This window comes from Catharus ustulatus, chromosome 1, assembly GCF_009819885.2.
Source record: "Catharus ustulatus isolate bCatUst1 chromosome 1, bCatUst1.pri.v2, whole genome shotgun sequence".
Classification (NCBI taxonomy): Eukaryota; Metazoa; Chordata; class Aves; order Passeriformes; family Turdidae; genus Catharus; species Catharus ustulatus.
The window spans coordinates 122017322-122027818 of NC_046221.1; positions in this window are offsets into that span (position 1 = coordinate 122017322).

The window sequence follows — 10497 nt, forward strand, 5'->3', positions numbered from 1 at the left end:
CTGGAGTCCAGTGGAGAAAGGGGCTCCCTTAGTGTCCCAAAACCTCTGTTTTTATCTTGGTAAGAAATGTTGGGCTCTTCCCCCTGGCTGGAGCAACTTCCAATGGGATGCAGTAATTTTATCAGTCCCACAGTGGGACTCAATGGGCCATTAGCAGAAAATGACTGGCTGGAGGAAGGATGGGTTGTGAAAAGATAAAGAACAATGCCCCACCTGGTTTCAATGGATGGCCCATTAGCAGAACATCTGCCGTTGAGATAAGGATCACTACCCCCACCCTCAACAGATGGTGATAGAACAGATACCTTTTATCACACTCTGTATTGTAACATGCGGCTTATAATCAGGTGCGGTTTATATATGGACAAAAAATGAAAAGTTGCTGACACCCAGAAGTGCATCTTATACTCAGTGCAGCTTATAAGCGTGAAATTACTGTAGTTCCATGGATTGACAGCACATTTTCTGCAGCACTTTGTGTGCTGTGTATCAGCTTGGCTGTCCTGCCCAGCCCAAGAGGGTGGCCCACAAGAGTTATGGGTGCAGTCAGAAAAAATATACTGACTTGGTTCCATGAAGAAAACCCCTTGTGTAAATGGTAAGAAGAATATTAATGAGAAAAACTGACACAACTTGGGCTCAAGACTCAATTCAGGCCAGTGATAGCATCAAGAATAAAGCACTGCATATGTTTGAATGTATAAGCCTTTGCCACTGCAGGTTTGAACATGGGTCAAGAACACAGCAACACATCAAATAGTAGTTAGAAAATGCAAAACCTTTTAAGAGCTCTAATAGGACCTTTTGATAATGAACACTGAGCTAGAATCAGTTCAGAAAGACCAGCTCAAGAGCACGTGGATGCAAGAGAGTGTGCTGACATTTCACCCAGCAAGGCACATTTAGCTCTGCTATCAGCCCAGCCTGGCAGCCTCACAAGGTCTGCTCATGCCTTCAGGAACAGGAATTGTGTTGAGTCTGATGTGTGGTTACATTGCACCACTTTCCCCCAAAGTGCACCAGGACACTTTTCACCCAGATACACCCACTGCTGTGGGCAGAGGCTGCCGGGGCACTCTTATCTATCACCTCTACTCCAGCACATGAAGTAAGTTGGGCTGTGTCCTCCATGGAGCCAATACCCTTCCCATAAAACAAACAGGCCCAGCTCACTTCTGTGGTGATCCCTGAAGCCTGAGAGAAGCCTTAAGGCTTGTTTCCTCCTGCTGCTCCAGAGCTGCTCACTATCTAAATCTGAGCTTCATCTCATATACTGTAGCTATAGGGTTTTCATTAGTCACAACCCACACATAGTATTTAAATTAATAGAAAATAATAGATAGACCAAGCCAAGAGGTATAATTTTTTTCCAGGGTTACTGATGTCTTCATAACTTGAGAGCACTGATGTGCAAAAGCATGTAATGGACTTAGGAGAGGCTGCTGATTACATTTGGCAGTAAACAGCAGATTTCCACGCAGTTAACTCTAAAACTTATTTATTGATGGGAAGTAAATAAGAGCTTCACACTATAAAGAAAGGATTGACTTTTTTTTTCTCATGCATTTGTTGTGAGAACTGGGTTATTTTCTTTCATCAACAGACAAAAAACTCTGAAACCACACAAACCAAGCAGGGGGAAGGCAGCCCTGCAGTTCACGGAACAGGAGCAGGTTGGCATGCTACAGCCAGAAGATGCAATTGCAGCTATGAAGCACTTCTGCAGCTGTGAAACTTGTAAAAGAGATCTCAGAAAGCTGGAGCAATATGAAAGGAAAGCTCAAACAAGAAGTTGCACAGTGAAGCTGCTTGTAGCTCAGAACCTTTGCAGCCAGAAGATAGCTAATAAATAATTATATGTCACCACCTACTGGTAAACCTCCTAGTGTGGCACTTGTGTGTTGTGTTCTACAGCAACCACTGAACTCTGAGAATCAGTATTTGTTTCTTGTTTCTGTACAATAAAAATGGTATTTCTTCCATGTCGCTATGCATCTTTCTTTGTATTTATATCAAGTATCACTTTAATGAAGATATGGAGATAAGCTGGGTAAGATCACTGAGGTTTCTGGGGCCCAAGCTGAAAACCTGACTCTTTCAGGATCACTGAAAACGTTAAACAGAACAAGAAATAAGGTTTTGCTCCTCACCAGCCACAAAACCCATCTGTTTTTGGAGAGGAATGATGGCTGTCAGCACACAGGATCCTGTACTGTAGGGACAGTCCAGAAATTGAAGGTCCTTATGCAGCAACAGTGTTGACTTGGCACAGCCATCATATGTCTGCAAACTGAACTGCAGCAGCAATGCTCCAGGCACAGGGAAGAGAACACTGGCTGCCGTGTCCCCTCACAACAACAGACCTGACACACCATGGCACAACACTGCCTGGCCTGCCTTCATAAACCAGCTGCTGTTACCAAGTGATCATGCCAGGAATGTAGTGTCTTCCCCAGACAGACTGCAATTCCAGATATAATTCCAGCAGATCCCTAGCTGGAGTCACCTTTTCCCTAGGTGTCCTGGGTCAATGGAATAGGTGGAAGTCTTATATAACTAAATTATAATAGACCATCTAAAAGAATATGAGTGAAATTATATCAAAGATGCTGTAAAGAATAATGCCATAGTTTAATTATTTAATGATCTACACAATCTAAAATAAATTCACGCTACTACAGTATCACTCCACAGCTCTATTTTAACAACTGTCATGGTTGTTAAGAGGGCAGACTTTGCCTGCATTATACTCTGCCTTCTGCAGAATTTGTGAGTCATTTGACTCCAGGAAAATGGCCTGTTCATGTTCCCTTAAAAAAAAAACTTAAAAATATTTTTTTTAAAATCAGCATCATATTTGTTTTTCTGTAGATTGTATGCAGATTATATAAGTAGAATTCTTGTGTAATCTGATATCACTGTGATGTATTTGAGTCTGTCATTTTTTTCATGATGAAGCAATCTGCACAGACAATGCCTTGTACTTAGATTAGGATGGCCAACACTGATGGGCTATAAAATTAGACAGGCTTGGGAACTGGGTTTATTTGCATCCTGTTTCAGGACAATTGCCCCTGAGCGTTTAAATAATAGAAGGGATAGATATTTCCTCTAATGACCAAGTTAATATTTCCATATTTATCTCAGAGTATCCTCTGAGTGTGCTTATATATCAGATAATGGACTTGATTTACTTGTGCCATATCAATTCATTTCCTCTCTGGGATTTTCCTTGTTCTTTAGAAATATCGGTTGAAATTTGGTAACCTTCCTATCAGACCTGGGATTTACTATGCCACACTCTTCCCTTTACTATCCCTTTAGTATTAGAAACTAAATCTCAACCAGAAATACCATCCTTTACTTGAATGAAAATATTTTAATAATATGTTGCATTCTGACCAGTTTTCTTAAAACTGTAGAAAAGTGAACTATTAAAATTATGATTAAAGTAACAAATGGGAATATTGCAATTTATGAAAGTTACCTTTTTCTAAGTATTGCAGAAGAGCAACTGTAAAGAGAGCAATTATAGAAGTGGAGACAAAAAAACCCTGATGCGGGAATCCAAGCAGGAAAAGGAAATGGCCGTAAAATAAATCATGAGGAGTTATTACCACTCATCCAGGGCAGTGAACTGCAATGCAATTCTTAATTTTTTCTTCTTTTAAACTCTGGAGTTGAGTTGTATGGTATAATTTCATAACAAAACAGAAGCTTCTATATTATCCTGTTACACCTAAACATGAAAATGCAGGTGCTCAAAACACATAACAGGGAGAAATCAAATCTCAGATGTGATTACAAAAATTTTGCAGCTCACTGCTACCAAATAATTATCTGAAGAAAGGTAGTTATGTAACAAGCCAGGAGAAGATTGCTGCAATCCAATTGTCTGGGTGAACCCTACAAGCTGTTCTGGGCTGCTCCAGCAGATGGAGCAGGGAATGTGACAGCACCTTCTGTTTCACTTTGCATCCCTTTCCCTTTGCTTTTCTTCTGTTGATACTCTTTTCCTTCCTTCCTTCCTTCCTTCCTTCCTTCCTTCCTTCCTTCCTTCCTTCCTTCCTTCCTTCCTTCCTTCCTTCCTTCCTTCCTTCCTTCCTTCCTTCCTTCCTTCCTTCCTTCCTTCCTTCCTTCCTTCCTTCCTTCCTTCCTTCCTTCCTTCCTTCCTTCCTTCCTTCCTTCCTTCCTTCCTTCCTTCCTTCCTTCCTTCCTTCCTTCCTTCCTTCCTTCCTTCCCCTCTCTCTCTCTCCTTACCCCTGCCTCTCCCCCTTTTAAAAGAGGTGCACTGCCCTGTAGCTTACTAGTTGCTCTTTTGCTCTCATCCCTCCCGTATGTAAAGGGGGGCTTACAAGAAGTATGGAAAAGGACTTTTTTGCACAAACATGTAGCAATCAGACAAACAGTACCAGTTTTAAAATGAAAGAATGTAGATTTAGATTAGATATGAGGAAGAAAGAACAGGTTGCCCAGAGAGGCTGTGGACTCTCCATCCCTGGAAGTATTCAAGACCAGAGTGCATGGGACTCTGAGCAATCCAGGGAAAGATGTTCCTGCCCATGGCAGCAGGGTTGGAACTAGATGTTCTTTAAGGCTCATTTCCAATCCAAACCATTCTATGATTATATGATTCACTGCCTGAGTTAGGCATCCATTAAGTGCAGCACTTACTTCATGTTCCCTCCTTCATCTCACTCACAATTCACGCTACATCTGCATTTAGAAGCCATGGAGATTCAGTGACACCTGTACCTATTCTGTAAGAGGAGTGGCATCTTAGGAACCTCTCTGTTGTTTACAGCTATTTCCATCTTCTCTATGCAAGTGCTGGTATCACTCTGGTCCTGCAATCTGGATTTGGGACACTTTAGCAAACCTCACATCAGGTTGCTGTGGGGTTGGCTTTGTGCTCCTTATGTTCCTGAAATGATATCACCTGTGCAAGGACAACATCCATCGCTCCAGTGTGAAAGGAAATCAAAGGGTCCACCACCTTACTGGCAAGATGACATTCTGGCTGGGAGCCAGTTTGGCACCTGCAGTCACAGTGGGGACTTTTTTTCCTCAGCTATGGCCACTAAAGGTCTAAGGGGAGACAGAGGATGGAAGTTGTTGCAAACCACCAGCAACTTCACCTTGATCATGATTTCAGCAGCTATTAGGCCACTTTGGGATGGTAGAAGTTGGATTTCCCCCAAAAGATTGGAGAAAATGGAGAAGCTGGATTAACATTACAGCTGGAAAGGATCCACAGCTTGAAAATGGTGGAGGCCATCAGCACAGTTTTTCTTGAACAGTTTTTCTCTGGTTTCAGAATCTTATTACTTTTCTTTTGGCTCTACACATAAACACAGGAATCATCCTCTGAGAGCATTCCTGGTGGATTTATGCAAGCCTGTTGCCTAGGTATGGAAAATTTTGCCAAGAATGGTTGTATATAGATATGGAGAACTGAGCCTCCGTGGTCTGTACAAAATGCAAACAGGTACAAGTGTGGGGCACACAGTTATGCAACTGAGCCACATTTTACTCTTCCAAGGAAAAATACACATTCTTCTACTGCTAGATTTCCTTAAAGATTTCTTTTTCCTCCAACTTTATTCTACTTTTTATAATACAATATTGGATGATACAGCCAAGATTGAAGAGTGAGTACTTTCTATATTGCAGAAGAAATTTGCCAGTCATCACTTCAATTCTTTTCCGTGATACATTCCTGTTCACAATTATACTTCTTTGAGCCCAAGCTTCCTTCATTTCATTTGGTTTTCTTTGGTTGTTTTTTTTTTTTGAGAAAGCAAACTGTGGCAGTGAACAACATCTTCATTGTGCAAAAGAAAGGAAAAATAAGGCATGGTGGTGTAACAGACATAGTATGAAACTAATTTCAAATTGTAAGGCTGTTCAACTGTCCAGATTAGATTAAAAAGATAAGAATATGGGACTAAATAAACTTTCCAAAGCACAGTCACTGGTTTTACATGTAAATCAGCCTTCTGGCCTAAGAAAACTGAATTGCAACTGAATATAGATTGCTAATTTAGAAAAAAATATATATGTCTTTAACAGGTAATAATAATTTTCCACTACCAGAGTTGCTGTAATATTGCATTTTACCTATTTATTTCTTTATTTTTTATATTATTTTTGACCTAAATATGCAATGGTCAGTGATCTACCTCTTACAGCATTGCTTTACAATTGAAAACACAAACTACAGGTAGAAAGACAAAAATTAAATCACAAAGACAAAAAAAACCCACAAAAAGAATGGGGTAACAGGAAGAAAAAGCTAATGGAAGAGGGTGACAGATGTTGCAGAGAACAGGAAGATAAAGACAAAAGGACAAGGTAAAAGACAAGCATTTAAACAGCTGTTCAGTTTATAAATGGGAATGATTTATTGCTTTTTTTAACAAATAGACAAATGTACTGCAGCTATATAACTCCAGTAGTTATATAGCTCAAGACTGGTCTCATAAGTCAAACAGGTTTGGTATGGTCAGAAATGCAGTGGCAGACTGCCAAAAACCACTCCTGAGCCAGGGGAAGCATTTGACTTGCTGAGTCAGCACGGAGACAGCTCCCCAGAAAAGTAAGGGCGCTGTGCCAACATCAACACATGCCTTTGGATGAGCCATCTCCTGATTGCTCACAGCAATTCAAATTCCCACAACAGTCTCCCCCAAACTTTTTGATTTGGTCTAAAGACTTCCAGTGGTGACAGACATAAAAGGGAAATTCTGATTATAACTGTTCAGCAGTGGTAATGTGTGACAGTGGAATGATCTGGCATGGAGGACAAGGAGGGGTTAAACTGGCTGGAAGCAGGAATGCCAGAGACAGAACAGACTTTTTCCAAGAGAGTGAAGCTTCCCTTGGTGAAAAGAAACAGTCTCAGCTTTGTTTTGCAGACATCCTAGAATGGGAGTGCTCAGGGACCCAGGCTCAGGAGCAAACTCTGAGCAGCAGAGCATGGTGAAGGGTGGATCCACAGGAGATGCCCCATGCAAATAATCTTGGATTTGGTACTGTGTACATAAGGAATCTGTTTGTGATGCATCTTTGCAGATTTCATGCAGAACTGCATATTGTGATGGGACTGTCCCTGAGGCGTTGTTCATTAACTTCTTTTATATTTAAGCAAAGGGTGTGTTTAATTCACCTCAAAGGTACCACAAAAATTCTCCAACAGGTGCCACTAGTGAACCTTGCTGGAGCAGCTGCTCTTGGCCTCTGCTCTCCTTTGCCTCTTCTTCCAGAGGTTACAGCCCCAGTAGCCAGAGCAGAGCAAAAGGACTGTCCACCTCTGTCCCACCACTCCGTCCCAGATGCAGATCTCTGCTCAAATTTATCCTTGGTGGTATTTTAAGACAAAGAGCCAGGCTCCCACGAGCATCACAGCTCATGATTTTTCATGCTGCATTTGCCACAAGCCCTTGTGCCCAGGGCAGGTTGGATGGAGCTTTGAGAAACCTGGTCTAGCGGAATATGGAATTATATGATGTTTAAGGTCTCTTGTTACCCAGACTCTTCTGTGATTCCAAGATGTCCTTTTGTCTTGTTTCCTACTTCATCTATACCATGAAACATGGTCTATATTAGACCACAACCTTGGCCTGAACTAGACTGTATCTAACATAAAGATACAAAATGTTAATTTAGGAGAAAGGAAAAGACATTGAATCCCTGGGAAAAGTTAAACAGAAAAAATTACTGTGAAATATACACCTTATTTCAGCTATGCCTGTCTAGTCTTTACAATATGAAAACAAAGATTATAGATTTTTAAACTCTGAAATGTGTACGCCAGAGGTAGGAAAGAACTGTTCAGGTTATTTAAATCCTCTCCAGCAAAATCCCACTTGTGGATTAGGCACAGGAAGAGTACTGTCACTCCTCCAACTTGCCTGCGTAGAGATCAAATCCACCCCTTCCTCGGCTCTCTTTCCTGTCTCTTAGGACTGGCTCAGGGTCATGCATGAAGGAGCTTCTTGTCTGCAGGACCTCTTCTTGATCTGTTGTAAAGGTTAGAAGGTGTCTAATGTATGAGGAGGACAGAGGAACATCTTATTGCTCACACCCTGGGCTGTCAGGCTGTGGAGTTGGATGCTGCTCTCATCTCTGCCCCAAAGCTCTCCTGCAGTGATAAATAACTCCTCCCTCCAGACTCTCCACAAAGCAGTTCTTGTGTTTTGCTCATTTTCTCTTTTCCCCACGGAGGCTCTAGGTCTAATCTGCAAAAGTGTTGGACACACATAATCCTGAGTGAAGTCGGGAAGGTGGGAATTTAACAAAATATGTCCTGTATAACCACACACATGAGACATGAGTTTGTAGAACTGAAAGTTCAGAATAATGCATTGTGAGCTTATTCAAGTCGAGTGCCTGAATTCCTGTACCCCAGGAATTATGACAGAAAATAAATGAGCAACTGTTTGCACGGCACTCAGATGTTAGAGTATTGCTTAGAAAGGATGGTGACAACATTAGTATTTCCATCTTTAGAGTTGAGTTTGAATAGTAGACAGGAAATTGGGCATGAAACTGCCAACTGAACAGTGGAAAACAACTCACTGAGTGCCATCCACCCCGTGGGTAAAAGTAAAATATGGACAGGGAATGAGGAAAAAAGTGACCTAGCAGTTTATAATGTTTAAGTACCTTACTGGGGAAAACCTCCTGTAATGTAATCTCTTCTGCATAACAGGGGTTTATGCTGAAATTCTTCTTTCCATACAGAAAGTACAAAAATTCTTGTACATGAAGTCTAGAGGCATAGCTCAGTGCAATGCAGCCCCACAGTTAACTAAGCTGGTTTGGGGTAAGTTCATTCTAGAAATACAACCAACATGTCTGGACACTCCTTTTACCTGGCTTAGAGCATGAACCATTAACTCTTTTATAACTATCCCAGGGATGGAACCACCTTAATATGATTTTTCCATTCCCAGTGCTGACAGGCTGCTATCTTGCATAATTTGTACATGTTTTGAGTGAACCACTAATAATATCTCATTTTGGAATGGGTGGAGAGCTTCCTTACAAACAAAAGCACAACTTGTTTTCAGCTTCAAAGGAGAAATGTGAATTTTTCAGTAATAATTATGTATTATTTTATTAAGATTTTTACCACAGCTGAGACTGATACCAATCAGTGGGTGGTTTCTTTTATTCTTTGAAAGTTGGCGCTAGACCAGCAAAAAACTCACAAACAGTAGACTGATGATGGAAAATTATCACAAATGCCCATGGATATTCTAATTTAAAGAATAGTAACTTGGCTATTTATTTCACTTCTTTCAAACAATAGATGCTCATACCTCAGGAACTAATCTAGAGCCATTTATCTGGGCAATTCACCTCTGACTCCTTAGAGCTCCCCAGTCTCATGGAGTTCTTAGAATGATATAGCCTGGCCCTTCTGCTCCCCTCCAAGCTCCAGGGCTCAGAAGTATCTCCCTTGTCCCAGGTGCTCAGTTCATGTCACAGAGTGACTGAGGCATGTGCCACCCCCTTCCAAGATTTGGTTTCCCTGAGAAGGAAATGAGATTAGACCAGTAGCTGGAAATGTCTTTGGTCTGTGTGTTTGAAGGATGAGGACCCTGAGACATGCTAAACTGCACTGGTTACACAGATTAGACATGCCCATTTTTCAGCAATTATCCTTGTGGTTTATTATGTTTTGGTCCTATATTTAAACGAACAATTTTGAGAAAGCTTTTCAGTACAAAAGTGTAATCTTTCTCTTTCCAGTAGCTGTTCTTAAGCAAGAAGAAACAGCCTTACACAGTTTTTCAAAATCTTTATTGAAATCATGTTTCTCAATACATTGGGAGATGAGGATGATAAGATCCACTTTTGATACCAAGGTGGATGTCCTGCAGGTGGAAATGGTGCCAGAGCTATTGCCCATAATCTGGACTTTGCTTGCTGTTAGATTATCTGCAATAGTGCACACACTGCATGCTCAACAAGCAATAAACCATATGGAACCATCATCATAAAGAAAATGAACATCTGTTACAGTCTTGTGGGTAAAATCAGGGAGCTTGCATTGACAGTGCAAGTCTGATGCCCACTGGAGAAGGCTGCTCCCTGGATTACAGCAGCCTGTCTTGAAAGACCACAGAGATATAAAGTAATGCAGAACCCAGCAAATAGCAACCTAGCTTTCTGGAGAGAAAAAGGTCTTCGCAATGAGAGGAGCATTCAACGTCAAACCAAAAGAAAACACCACCCTTCGGTTGTCAGCACTGGCACCCAGCAGAATTGCATTGGAAAACTCTCAGCCACTCACCTGCAATTTCCATGCTACAGAAACACTACAGTGCTCTTCATTCTACAGGGTGGGTCCAGGGTTTCACTGCACTGAGCTCATTTCAGGATGAAGAGTGACACACTTTGTCTGAACACAATTTTAAAACTTTCATTGCAGTTACGTTAGAATTTCCTTTGGCTACATAGAAAATTTAGCACTTCTAAAGCAGTAAT